Here is a 14,649-nt window from a genome sequence, read left to right on the forward strand (position 1 = left end):
CCCTCGGATAACTGTAGCTTCAAAACCGACAACACAAGTAAAGACTAACTCGAGGCGTTCTACCGAGCTGGGACTTGGAACGAGTACTGTGATGATAGGAAAAGTTAAAACTGAAGAAGATGGCGGTTTTGTTTTTGTATTCATGTGGGATTTTTAACAGGAAAAATTGCGACGAAAACCACTTACCCTGATAGAAGTTTGCTGTTGCTCGGTTGCTGTACAGTTTGGCATTCAGTTCGTCATCTTTGCATTTCACGTTTATTCCTTCAGTGTAGAAGTTCACGGCATTGTAATAGTCTCGTTTACGGTAGCTCTCATTACCATCTTCCTTGTAAACCTCCACTATCGCTAATTAAAACAAAACGATCCAGTTGGTGAAGACAACTTGGTTTGTAAAGGATAAACTTTGCTAAAGTCATGGTCTACATTTTGCCCCCGGAGCATATATATCTGGTTATCAAACAACAAGCTACCGACACAAATAGACACCTACATAAATTAACAAATAGCACGCCACTCTTGGTAATCAGTGTAAATATTAGTGTTACATGTTGGATATTCTGAGAGATTTTAGTTTTTACAAAAGGAAAGAGTGTATGGCTACCCAGCCATACATTCTTTGTAAAATCTTGATACTTTTAACGCTTGTTCCCAAAAACTAATTACTTGCCAACTTTTAGAAAATACTAAGTTTGCCAAGCTCTTCTGCTTGAGTGAGGCATTATATCACTGACTGGTTTCATATACGGTGTAACATTATCAAAACTCTCCGTAATAAACCCAATTCCACCTATAACTAAATACCTCAATTCTCTTAGGGATAATCGTTAATCGAAAAAATCGCCTCTTGCGAGGAGACCCGCAGGGCGCATGCGCTTTCGTGTATTCTCGCGGCATCGGGAGTTTTTCGCGTGCGCTCGCATGTTTTGGTCGCTCTCCTATCCCTGGTCTGAAACATACAGAACACGAAGAGTTTCGTCATGAGTGGGCCTTAATTCAAGCTTTAATTACTTTTTAGTCTTCAGTTCAAAAGCGTACAATTAATTCTACGCTTGTAGAACGATTCACACTGCAGTGACTAAATTACGCTGACAAACTGACACGCTATAACGGAAGTTCAGGACAAAACGTCCACAATGTTAAATAACTAAAAATAAGTGAAAATAAATGAATTTACTGGACCTGAAGATATAAAACGAACACAAGGCACGTTTATTTTTCATATTCTACTGGGCTGAAGACGTTTTACTGCTGCTGTCAGTTACTCTATTTTGAACTTAGCTCATCAGCTCCATATAAATAATTTTGCATCTTTAGATCTATAAAAAAATCATTTTCCTCGAGTCAACAATGACTTAAAAAATCTTTTCACTTTCTAGTAACATGGCAAACGTTTTGTTTTTCTCACCTCTTAAAGTGTCATTGTCAAAACCAAGATTTCCTTCTTTAGAATCAGGTGGTGTGACGTCATTGTCATTTTTGGCTTCCTCTGCACTCCCTGCCATGAATGACGGGAAAATGGGAAACGTAACTCAGTCTAAGTTCTCCCTAAGATAAGAAACAACTGTAAGTCATTCTGTGTTCATTACTTCCAATATCACAAAGGATTATTTCATTCAAAATACTTTCATCACAGTTGATGTTTCTTGGTGTAACTCACTCTCATTATCAGAATTCAAAATTTGTCTTCCTTACTCAGTCGTCCTTGCTCTTTTAATCCTTAAATAATTCGGCAATGAGAGTACACTCTCTCTACAAATGCTTACTGTGGGACCCAAAGACTGTTTACCAAAATAAATCTAGACTGAAAATAAATACAAATCTTGTTTAACTCTGTGCCAATTTATAGTACGAACACCTCTAACAATAGTACAAGGAAAATATATATATAATAAGCATGGGTAATGTACACTCAGACAACTAGGTTGATAATGACAAGACGAGTCACTATGGCTCCTTGTCCTGCTATAACAAAGCCAAAGAAATTTAAGACCATCTGTAAAAGTTTACAATTTGCGATCCCTAGACCCAAGCACGCATATAATTAAGGGGACTCCTTATGACCTGCTTACATGTAAGGAAGATGACTCTACCAGGCAGATCACTTAACTTAGTACCACATGTCTGCCACATGTTTTCTACATCTGTTATACCAGGAAGATGAAAGTTGTCCCCTATGCCAAACCATGTAGGACACCCCTAGCTCGTTACAAAGATCACCCTAGGTCACCTTAGTAAGACTAAAAGATTGTCAACTATTGCACCACTACAAGCTGGGATAAATCACTTAGCCCAGGGCATTTGTTTGTTTGTTTCTTTGTTTGTTTTGCTGGCTTCCAAAGTCGAAATCTGAAATTAACACCGACACAGACTGGTCATTCACTCATCCTCTCCTCCAGAACATAATTTCACAGTTTGTCAGGAGTTGTTTAGAAAACAGAACATGGGAGGCCACAACATAAGTACAAGTATTGCCTGTCCCTGAGAGACTTGTTACATTTATCCCTTTATTTCCTTTCTTTCCCGTCAGTTTCTGAGAAGGGCGGCCATTTCGAAACTGTTGAAAACTCAACGCATGTCGGAAATTCCCTAGGACTTACAACTCGGTCCCATTCCTTACGACAGGCGATCAAGCCTAATTTATTTAAAATGACTGCTGTTAGCGGAGCAGACACGAACTTCACTACAAAAAACAGGAATTAAATTTTGTTATACTTTATTTTCATAATTAATATGAGGATATTCAACCTCTAGGAATGCAATAACATGCTATTATTAAAAACTGCATCATTGTATAATGCAATTCGAGGGATTTGATTGGCTTAGCGGCCATGGTATATGAGCAATTATACCATGGCCGAGAAATGGCGACCATTAAATTGCCTTCTGGTCGTTCTTGCACAGCGAAATCAGTAAGATCTAGCAATATTTCTCGGTTGTTTTTAATAAAACAATTATTCCACTTGCGCTTGTTGGATATGAGATGATTATAGCCAACTCGGCGCTACGCGCCTCGTTGGCTATCTATCATCTCATATCCAACGCGCGCTCGTGGAATAATTGTTAAATATTCCACGAAAACGTAAGATAAAAAGAAATTATATCAGATCAAATGCGGAAGTCTGTGGGACAAGTTTTTCTCAACCTCAAAATTATTTAATACTGAACCTTATTAAACGAAATTAATCCGCGATCAGTTTTGACTTAGTTCCAGTCTTAGCAATAGGTAAAGAGTCTTCCAAGGAACAACTAAAATTTGCAGGAACAGCATGTTATTCTCGACGAACAGATATTTTGAAGACAAAGAGTCGTCAATAGTTAACACAAAGGGGTTTTTCTGGGAGACAAGTACTTTCGTGGGTGCCTCATTTACATGTAAACCAAAATATTATAATATTCGTTTCTTCCTTTGACTAGACGAGCCAAAAGAGCGTCTGCGAGGGAGGTTAATCGAAGTCGAACGTAAGCCGGGTGATCCGTCTTGAAAGGAAAGTCGACCCAAAGTTTATGTCAATGGAAGGAATTAGCAGACAACACACCTACTAGCTGTTTTCTTTTAAGAATAACTTATTGGTTGCGTTGATTTTACGTCCTTGGTTTTTGCCCCATAATTGCGGCTTACGCTAAAAACATGCACTGTACGTAGACTAATGAATAATTTATGATCTTGATTAAATTCAGATTGAATTGCAGTTGAACCTCTCCACAACGGCCACCTTGGGGACAGAAGAAAGTGGCCGTTGTGGAGAGGTGGCCGTTATGGGGAGGTAGGGGTGTAATATGACACCTTTTTTTTTTCGGGAAGTACAACATGTTTATTGTGCCAAGTTCATGCTTACTGTAGCCTATAATGGCAATCCAATCTTAAATAATATATATAGATAAAATACACAATAAAACGTAAATAATGTTTCGAATCAAAATGTTAACAAGACGAAACGAGCAAGGTTCGCAACATTCGCTGTATTATTGTAGACAATTTATGCTTACTGCAGCATATAAGTAGAACACAATCAAAATACGTATATCATTAAAATGGATACAGAAACGTAATGTTTCGAAGACAAATGTCGATTACTGCATCAACTTATAAAAAAACGTTTTTACCAAAAAGAGCTGTATTGGCCGTTGTCGAGAGGTTATTTTGGCAGTTGGGGACGCACTTTAGTGGCCGTTGCCGTTGTAGAGAGGTGGCCGTGGTAGAGAGGTTTAAACAAGAGGTAATGTATGGACTGTCCGCCGGGACAAAAAAAAGTGGCCGTTGTAGAGAGGTGGCCGTTGTGGAGAGGTGGCCATTAGTGGAGGTTCGACTGTAATATTAAGTTTATGACACATCGAGCGACCGAGTGAGTGACATTTCACCCCATTACGACAACTCGTTCATTGCGTATGCGCGCATTCACAAGTTAAAAACAGACTAATAATACCAGAATTCTTCAGTCATTACTGTAGGTCGGTAACAATAGACATAGATAACGCCCTTAGAGTCAAAGCGATTAGTCCAAGAAGAAAACTAATTAGATATCGGCATTTGTTTGAAAAGGTTTCATTATTTTTTTATATAGTGATGTAATTTGTTAGCATTTGACTTTGCTCAACGGAAAAGAAAGTTCCTGTCTTGATATTTGGTTGTTTTAATTCGGCAATGCTGAGACGTGCAATGTTTAGTAGAAGTTTTACCTCAAAGTTCAAAAATTGATATGCAGTGATTTAATGATTTGTGAAAATAAACACAGAGTACAACACCAGGCATGCTATTTGTTGTTATATGGTCCTTTAATAGAAGTAAAGACAATAGAAACAGCTGGTTGAGTCTTAATAGAGTTCAACACTTAGTAGAGGCCCTCAGAATAACAGCAATTAAGGGAAGTAAAGTTCGGAATTTTGACCACTGACCGTTTAATAAAGGATGACCGCTGGTTACGGTACCACTTAATACAGGTTCGACTGTTCTTTTAGTTTCGGTTTTCCACTAACAGGGCAGTTCTTGGTATCTTTATACAAAAAGAACAATTACGGAAGGCAGAAAATTTACAAACAAAAATGAAGGTACACTACCAGTGTGTTCTGATTCATACCCATTAAAATTGCTCTTAAGGCAGCACTTCACTGTTCTGCTGGAAAGAGAAAGAGCTCTACTTCCTGTATTTTAGATTAAACGAATTTCAAATTAATCAGTTACCACATCTGTTGTGAAAAAGGAAATCCGAGTGCTCCTATCAGGAGTTAAACCTAAGACCTTCCGATTACTAGCTCGGATGCCCTACCACTGAGCTACAGGAGACTTGTGGGAGCTAAGGCCATTAAACTAGATTGTTGGCAGAAAACTGTCTGACAATATGCTATGGAAGGAACGTATCACCATCGCACAGGAGAAACAGTCAAGTAACAGAAACCATGATCCACTCCACGCCTGTTTCCCTGTGAGTATCAACGACTGCAAGTGTTAGTTTTTTTTTTTTTTTTCGGTTAGAAAATTTAGCGATGAACGGTTTCTTTCTAACATGCTGTAAGTACCTTGCCTTCTTGCCAGATATTTTTGTTTACAATGGAATGCGTAACAAAAGTAGATGGAAAAGGATATCGTTATCTTTTATCATTAACTCTTACAGCTCCAACATCAACACGTGTACTCTCCTCACAGTCCTCCATATATTTCTTATGCTACTAGTTGGGAGATTTTGTCTAAAAATCAAGTCATTTCAACTTTGTCATTATTTCCTTTCTTCTCCTGACTTAAATGTTTAATGAAGCAGCGACATTGTACAGAGAAATTAGATGTAAGGCAAAGGGTTGAGACATGATCACTTGAGCTTTATTTGAAGTGAATAGGTTTTTGTCAGCGATAAATTGTTATTTAAAATGGACCAATAAAAAAATTGGTTTCAATTGCCGTAAATTCTCAGGTAGACAAGGCGACGATCCTGTACAATTGTCAGGGACAGAAAAAGGACTTCTTTTACATTACAGATTGCTAGTGAATCCAGTGTTTTCCTTTAATCGCCAATAAACAGTGAAAATTCGACTTTTGTGATTTGTAGAGGAAACTGCTCATTGGGAGTCAGTTGAAACATGCTTCGTAAATCGTTAACTAAATACGGCTTAAAACTTGCTGAAAAACTCTTTTAGACAGGAACTTCAATAAGAAATACATGGAACCGACAACAAAAGAAAAGCGAAACAGAATGCGGAAGTCGTAATATTCGTGGAATTGTCACGCGATGTACACATTATTCATTACATGAAGTTTCATTTATTGAAACATTTATTAATCCAGCAAAAATTAAGTCAAAACTGCTATCTGTTTCTGTTGTAAAAAATAAGTTAAGGTTATAGTCATCAAGTTTATGCGATGATCATCCACTCAAACGTAAATACGGCCGAACTGCCTGGAGTTTTCAATAATTTATTACTGACCGTTCCGGTTGTGACGGAATCCTTCTAAGAGTTTGGTAAACTGTGCTTGTTTTTGTAAGAAGAAAGATTCTTCAGCCTGAAAACTTCACAGACGAAATAAAAATAATCTTTTTTTGTTTAAACTATCCCCCTTACTTGATTAAACATGTATAAATGTATTGTTAAATTAAAATATCCCAGATGAATTTCCATTAGGTGACTTCTGAACGGCTGTCTAAAGGCACAAATCGCTTCATTATTTATATCTATATCACTCATAACAAAGCCCATGTAAAGTCGATAAAATGATGCCGTCATTTCATTAAGAAAGTACATGTCCTTTCAAATTACCGCTTCCCAAAAACGCTTGCTAAGGGACCGATCGTTTATTACGTCCTAGGGGGGGGGGGGGGGGGGGGGGGGTTAGGGTTTTTGAGGGGGGGGGGTAATTTTTTTAAATGAGCTCTTTTTGGGGGGGTAATTTTTTACCTTGTACGAAAAGTGAGGGGGGTAAAATTTTAAGACATACAAAAGGTACCAACTAAATGTATTTAGCAATCATTCTCATCAATCATAGAGTTGGTAAAATCGACTAGAAACTTCTCCATATCGATACTATTCTTCAGAGCGACAAAGATCTTGCACGTAATAGGTTGAGTAATGACATGGACATGCAAACCGTGTATTTCATCAAGCAGTTTATCTCTGAAGGCTTGTTTATCTGGGCAAAAAAACTGACTAAAAGACGAATAGAGATGGTAGGCTTCTTCAAAATCTATATATCCACATCCATACATCGAATGCTCCTGTACTGCTCTCAAACCCCGAGCTGCTTTGACCTTCTGTGTACCTTCTTTTGACGAGTGAAGAATAGACTCCAGCAATAACAAAGCATCGTCATTATCAAGACATTCAAGAGATATTCTAAGGTACATTTCCTTACTTGAATTTCGCCTAACTCCTGATTGTTTCTCTTGCCAGTTCAGATTCAGAGAGCTAGCGACTCGCATGTAACCAAGCGTTGTGCCCAGGAACTTCTCAACAATTCAACCACAAGGCCAACCATTGGGGGGGGGGGGGGGATAAAATTTTCAAACTGTCATTGTAGTGGGGGGTAGAACTTTTGTTTAAAAAAATTTTGGGGGGGTAAAATTTTCAAACACTCGATTTTTTAGAAAACCACCGCCCCCCCTAGGACGTAATAAACGATCGGTCCCTAAGAATGTAATGCACTACAAAGTCTATAGTTATTTTGCCTTCCAAAACAACAACCACCATTACACAACTGTATTTATAACTTTGACTTCATCTTAATACTGATCACTCATTTATACAGGATTAAAGGAAAAATCCAGAAAACCAAGATCGGTAGTTTCGCTCTGAAAGCGAAAACAAATACGGAAGAAGTTATATTCGAATAATGTCACGCGAAGAAGCGATGCACCGCGATACCCTGGGATATACGACTGTTACCAAAATAAAACTTTTAATAACGACGAGCGATCTCAAGAGATACTAAATAATGTGTCAGAAGATGGTTTCCATAAGACAAGCAGCCATCTTAAACTTTCTTAGAGCAGAGACTTTACAAGAATCGTAAGGCGATAGTACAAGAAAAAGGAAACAGTGGAGTAAGTGTCAAATCTATACACGTCCAATAAACGCCATCGACATATTATTGACTGTGAATCCTGTATATCACGACTTTCACTGTTCTCTCAACATTAATTTTCCCCTTATTGCTTTTCCAGTTACTCAAAACCTCGCCGTTTCAACTAAAAATAAGGCAATCAAAAGGAATAATTCCATAAACAGCGAATTCGTGAAAGCGAAAGAGTATGAATACAGAAGTGGTTTCTAGATCTTTCTTTGTAATACAATGAAACTGAAACTGCCGAAATAAGACAGTCTTATTAAAAATAACGCATGCAAAACAAACACAGTTTACATTCTTTACAGACAACGGAACTTCGTATAATCAAGCTTGACTTCACTATATTTTGAGAACGTTAACTTTCATCTTATTACTTACCACTTGATCAAAGGGTCGCTTCCAATTTAACCAGCAACCAAAAGCGCAGAATACCATAGACAACGGATTAAACAAAGCCGGCAAAAAGTGTAAATGCGAACGCCGTAGACTAAGCATATTATCCGAAGTTGCCAGAGGACTGGACACAAGGTCACGCACAGTGCGTGGCGCGCGCGCTGGTGGTCCCGATTTATTCGCGTGTGTATTGCGCGCTTCCTCGGCTGACTAAACAGTCGTGTTTTAATATGTCTTATAGAGACCTCAAGCTTTACAGTAATTTATCTGTCTATTCTGCTTAATAAGTAATTCTTTCGAGCGAAACATAATACAATTAACTAGTAACTTCATAATCTCTAAGCATTCGGAAGAAGGGGAGGGGGAGGGGGAGGGGGTGCTTAGGATTGGAAGTGATTCGGATAAGGATCCAAAGCAGACAGAAGGGAGACCAGGATATAGAGGATTTTAGACGGCGGCGCGAAGATATGAATATTATTTTCAAGCGGTAAAATTAATACTACAAAAGACAGCAGCTAGTTAGCAAAATATTGTTTTTAACGCGAGAAAATTAAATTCATATCCTCGAGCCACCCTTATTGTTATACCAGTTACTCAAAACCTCGCCGTTTCAACTGAAAATAAGGCAATCAAAAGGAATAATTCCATAAAAAGGGAATTTGTGAAAGCGAAAGCTTATGAATACGGAAGTGGTTTCTAGATCTTTCTTTGTAATACAATAATTGTCATCCACCTGCTAAGCCTACCACTAGAAACTGCATGAAAAGATTATCGTTTTTCCCGGAATCTATCTACTGTGATATTTATAGCACACTGATTTCGTTCGGTTGGTAATCGAGGCATTGTAGTATACCAAGAACACAGGATTCACTTACGTTTAATCGAAACCGAAATACGGAAGTCGTTTCTGAGTGCATGAATAATTATCTGGTGTCTGAGATGCATGGCGAGGTTTCATGATGTTTTCTAAAAAACAAATCACCTCATTGTTTGCTGTGTATAGATTCAATGTCTGAGTGAAGAATTTAAGTTGTTGAAATAGCGTCGTCATTCAAATGAGAAAGAAAACGTGTTGTTACGTTATTGCCAATACTATATTGTAAATACTATATCGAAGTGTGAATAAACTGAAACTGAAACTAAATCGCTGGCCCTTACACAGCACTATCATTCGCCGTCGATAGCGACCGATTTCGAAACCTTTAAGCCACGATTAAATGGGTGTTTTCCATTTAACAACAATAATTTTCGATCGTTGATTTTATAGAGATCGTAGAGGGAATATATTAGAAACTGCCGAAACAAGAAAGTCTTAAAATTACGCATGCAAAACAAACAAAATTTACAGAGAACTGAAATAATTATTCGTATAGTCAAGCTTGACTTCACTATATTTTGAGAACTTATTACTTACCACTTGATCAAAGGGTCGCTTTAAATAAAATCAGCAACCAAAAGTGCAGAATACCAAAGACAGCGGATTAAACAAGACCGGCGAAAGTGTTTAAATGCGAATGCCGTAGATCGAAACCCCGACTAAGCATATTATCCGAAGTTACCAAAGGACTGGGCACAAGCTCACGCACAGTGGGTGACGGGCGCGCGGGTGCAGGTGCAGCGCGCGAGCGTTAACTCATAATCCCCCCTGGGTAGGAACCAAACTCGATCAATCGTGCGAGGCTCGTAAGAAGAAACTGGAAACAAGAGTGCTACGAGTTTGAGATACAGTAAAAAACCGCATACAAGAACACCCATTTTTGGGGTTCGGGCTGATTGGGTTCTTATATATCGGGTATTTTAGGTGAAATTAGCCTGAAAGTGTTTTTAAGTGTTCTTAATTTTTTAATTCTAAGAAAATGTAAGGGATTATAAGACTTTTAATTCTAAATACAGTTGTTGCACATTTGCTATACACAGCAAGTGAAATTACTAGCATTTATACAGAGATCTTAGTGCAATACCACAGTAACGCTAGAGCCACTGTTGTATTAAACTGAAAAGGGAAAACTTTTTATATATAAGAACAATTTATATATAAGGACAATTTCAGGCTGAATGTGTTCTTATACATATGCTCCTTTTTTACCAAATTTCAGCCTAGGTGTTCTTAATTCACATGTTCTTGTATGCGGGTTTTTACTGTAAGTGTTTAGTTAGAAGCTGTTTTCACCGGATTATTTCGTTGTTTGTTTGTAATGCTGTGTCATGGAGCGACTAACTAACTCCCTTCCAGGTTTAGAGAAAAGTATAATTACTTTAAATACGTATCCTCCAGTTCAGCGCTTGAAAGATGGTTTTTGGAATTGTTTGAATTAAATTGTTTTGTTACGATTGTTGCAATGTAACTTGCTTTATCTCTCTAAGCTTATCAGAAGTGTCAGTAATTGAAATGCCGTGATAGAGCAGCAAATTCATCCGATGTTTAAGCCATTCGCTCGAGCTCACTCGAGCTAGCAAGAGACTGAAATGCATCAAGTAATATTTGAAATAAATTGTTATGAGTGCAACCTTTTGCTCCGTTTGTCTTCTGACTTTGAACATCTGTCATCGATTTCAATATCCATTTAGGCCTAAATTAAACCAATAAACTAAGCATATTTCAAAGCCAAGGCATATCTTTCCAGTCACATGTGTGTTTAATATTTCAAAATTGTTTTCGACTCTTTTGCTCAGTGTAGAGAGGTATCTTTTTGTTACATTTTAAAACCAGCAGGGGGTGGAAGGAGTTTACTTTTGCTGTAACCAGCTGCCGGTGAATTTGAAAAACAATGTCTTTTGTATTTTCAGTTCATTGATTGGCCAGTAGCTAAAAATCTCCTAGCAACGGTTAAATCGTTTCCCGCCCAGTTACTTTTAATGGTTAACGCTTACGCGCTTAGCGGCCGTGCCAAGGATTTTAATAGGACGCTCGGTTACCAAGACTTAACGAATGCTTGCGATGTAATTCTGAATCCAACGAAGCGTTGTTAGGGATATTCTACCAAAAATATATAGGGAGATAGACCAGAAAATATAAGAGGCTACTTCAGTAAAAGTAATTCAACTTTATTGGAGATAAATATAACCTTTCTTTAGTCGAAACCCATGTTTTCTATAGTCACTGTACTGCTGGAAACAAATCTACTTCCTGTATTTTAGATAAAACGGATTACAATTAATCGGTTATCATATCTGTCCTGAAAAAGGAAATCCGAGTCCTCCTATCAGAAGTCGAGCCTAAGACCGTCCGATTAATAGTCCCGATGCTCTATAACTGAGCAACAGAAGACTCGTGGGAGCTTATGCCATTAAAATAGGTTCATGGGACAAACATCCTGCATACGGCTAGGATTTGAATGTCATGTATGACATATGCGTATTGGAATAAATATGACTAAATATTTTAAGCCTGGTGAATAAATGAGAATGACCTATTATTCAGTAAGTGACCGAGGCAAACTCGGAAAAAGGTTACGTTATCCGAATGCTCCTATCAGGAGTTTAACCTAAGACCTTCCGATTACTAGTGCGGATACTCTACCAATGAGCTACAGGAGAGTTGTGGAAGCTTAGGCCATTAAATTAGGTTGCTTGCCGAAAACTGTGCGACAATATCCTCTGGAAGGAACGTATCACCATCACACAGGAGAAACAGTAAAGCAACAGAAACCGTTATCCACTCCACGCCTGTTTTTCTTGTGAGTATCAACGATTGTAAAGGAAGTTTTTTTTTTTCAGCAAGAAAATTTAGCGATTAACGGTCTAAATTTATTTCTTACTTACCGTTCGCGAGGTGACAGAATCCTTCCAAGGGTTTGGTAAACTGTACTCTAATTTTGTAAGAAGCAAGAATCTTCATCTTTCTTCATCTTTAATCTTTCTTTGTTTAAACTATCGTCCATATATTAAACATGCATAAATAATGTATTGTTAAATTAAAATATCTCAGCTGAGGTTCCATTAAGAGTCTTCTGAAAGGCTGTCTAAAGCACATATCGTTGCATTATTTATATGCATATCACTCATAACAAAGCCCAAGTAGAGTCGATAAAATGATGCCGTTATTTCATTGAGAAAGTACGTGTCCTTTCACTTTACCGTTTCCCAAAAATGTTTGCTAAGAATTCGATGCAGTACAAAGTCTATAGTTATTTTGCCTTGCAAAACAACAACCACCATTACACAATTTTATTCATAACTTTGACTTCATCTTATTACTGAGCACTCGTTTATACAGGATTACAGGAAAAATTCAGGAAACCAAGATCGGTAGTTTCGCTCTGAAAGCGAAAACAAATGCGAAAGAAGTTATTTAGTAAATAAACGTCTTTAGGCGGCTGGTATGTCAGCTGATAATGTCCGCGGCTGAGCGATTGTCCGAAAAATGAATATTCGCATCTCGGCCAAATATGAAATTTTATGAATTTGCACCACGTGACGTAAAGTAGCCAATGAAATCGCGCGAAAATTAATGGTTGGGTTAAAAATTCGAATATTGTCACGCCATAAAGCGATGCACCGCGATACCCTGGGATACACGACTGTTACCAAAATAAAACTTAACGACGAGCGATCTCAAGAGATACTAAATAATGTTTCAGGAGATGGTTTCCATGAGACAAGCAGCCATCTTAAACTATCTTAGAGCAGAGACTTTACAAGAATTGTAAGGCGATCGTACAAGAAAAAGGAAACAGTGGAGTAAGTGTCAAATCTATACACGTCCAATAAACGCCATCGACATTGACTGTGAATCCTGTATATCACGACTTTCACTGTTCTCTCAACATTAATTTTCCCCTTATTGCTTTTCCAGTCACTCAAAACCTCGCCGATTCAATTAAAAATAAGTCAATCACAAGGAATAATTCCATAAACAGCGACTTCGTGAAAGCGAAAGCATATAAAGACAGAAGTGGTTTCTAGATCTTTCTTTGCAATACAATAATTGCCATCCACCTGCTAAGCCTATCACTAGAAACTGCATGAAAAGATTATCGTTTTTCCCGGAATTCTATCTATATTTATAGCAAACAGATTTCGTTCGGTTGGTGATCGAGGCATTGAAGTATACCAAGAACACAGGATTCACTTGTGTTTAATCGAAAGCAAAATATGGAAGTCGTTTCTGAGTACATGAATAATTATCTTCTATCTGAGATGCCCGCGCGAGGTTTCGTAATGTTTTCTAAAAAACAAATCGCCTCATTGTTTGCTGTGTATAGATTCAATGTCTGTGTCAAGAATTTAAGTTGCTGAAATAGCGTCGTCATTCAAATGGGAAAGAAAACGTGTTGTCACGTTATCGCCAATACTATATTGTAAATAATATATACAAGTGTAAATAAACTGAAACTGAAACTGAAACTGAATCGCTGGCCCTCACACAGCACTATCATTCGCCGTCGATGGTGACCGATTTCAAAACCTTTAAGCCACGATTAAACGAGTGTTTGCCATTTACAACAATAATTTTCGATCGTTGATTTTATAGAGATCGTAGAGCGAATATATCAAAAACTGCCGACACGAGAAAGTCTTAAAATTACGCATGCAAAACAAACACAATCTACGAACAACTGAACTTCGTATAATCAAGATTGACTACACTAAAAAAAAAAAAAAAAGGTCTCGTCACAGTTTCCCCTTCCGTGTTTTGTAGCAAATTCTTTGTGCGAATAAAACAGGGAGATTGTGCAGAAAAAAAAAAAAAAGATTGACTTCACTATATTTTGGGAAAGTTAACTTTCAACTTATTACTTACCACTTGATCAAAAGCTCCCTTCGAATAAAACCAGCAACCAAAAGCGCAGAATACCACAGACAGCGGATTAAACAAAGCCGGCGAAAGTGTAAATGCGAACGCCGTAGATCGAAACGCCGACTAATCATATTATCCGAAGTTGCCAGAGGACTAAACACAAAGTCACGCTCAGCGTGTGACGGTTACGCGGGTGGTGTCGATTTACACGCGTGTGTATCGCGCGTTTCCTCGGCTGACCAAACACTTTTTTTTATATCTCTTATAGACACCTCAAACTTTATAGTAATTTATCTGTCTATTCTGCTTGTCTATTTGTCTGCTGGCCTATTTGGATGCTGAACAGTTCGCAAACTCCAAAACGGTGTCAATCTAGTGCAAACCACCAATTTCTCATATTCTGTTGGCTTACTTGTCTTTGTGCAGTGTTATAATTTATGTGAAAGCTTATCATTTTCGTGGCGTT

General features: G+C 37.9%; 2 protein-coding genes and 1 long non-coding RNA gene across 14 annotated transcripts in view; 1 reads left to right on the top strand and 2 right to left on the bottom strand.

Moving 5' to 3' along the window:
• The window catches only part of LOC146475177 (uncharacterized), a 275,844-nt gene that overhangs the window by 217,514 nt on the left and 43,681 nt on the right, over positions 1-14,649 (bottom strand). For 3 of the 7 annotated variants that reach the window (XM_085116121.1, XM_085116131.1, XM_085116123.1), the window contains exons 1-2: positions 8,152-8,250; positions 6,418-6,500 (exon numbers count right to left, since the gene is read on the bottom strand). The exons of 3 other annotated variants lie outside the window; for them this stretch is intronic. The gene's annotated coding sequence lies outside the window, so the exon portion shown is untranslated. Of the gene's footprint in view, positions 1-6,417; positions 6,501-8,151; positions 8,251-8,428; positions 8,534-14,649 lie in introns of those variants that run through there. One more of the 7 variants, XM_085116116.1, reaches the window with a different exon arrangement.
• Positions 1-14,649, bottom strand: part of LOC146475179 (uncharacterized) — a 453,604-nt gene that overhangs the window by 146,477 nt on the left and 292,478 nt on the right. The gene's annotated exons all lie outside the window — the stretch shown is intronic.
• The window catches only part of LOC146475184 (uncharacterized), a 186,470-nt gene that overhangs the window by 98,190 nt on the left and 73,631 nt on the right, over positions 1-14,649 (top strand). The window lies entirely within an intron of this gene.

The sequence above is a fragment of the Pavona decussata genome, unplaced genomic scaffold, assembly GCF_977016875.1.
Source record: "Pavona decussata unplaced genomic scaffold, jaPavDecu1.1 SCAFFOLD_85, whole genome shotgun sequence".
Taxonomy (NCBI): domain Eukaryota; kingdom Metazoa; phylum Cnidaria; class Anthozoa; order Scleractinia; family Agariciidae; genus Pavona; species Pavona decussata.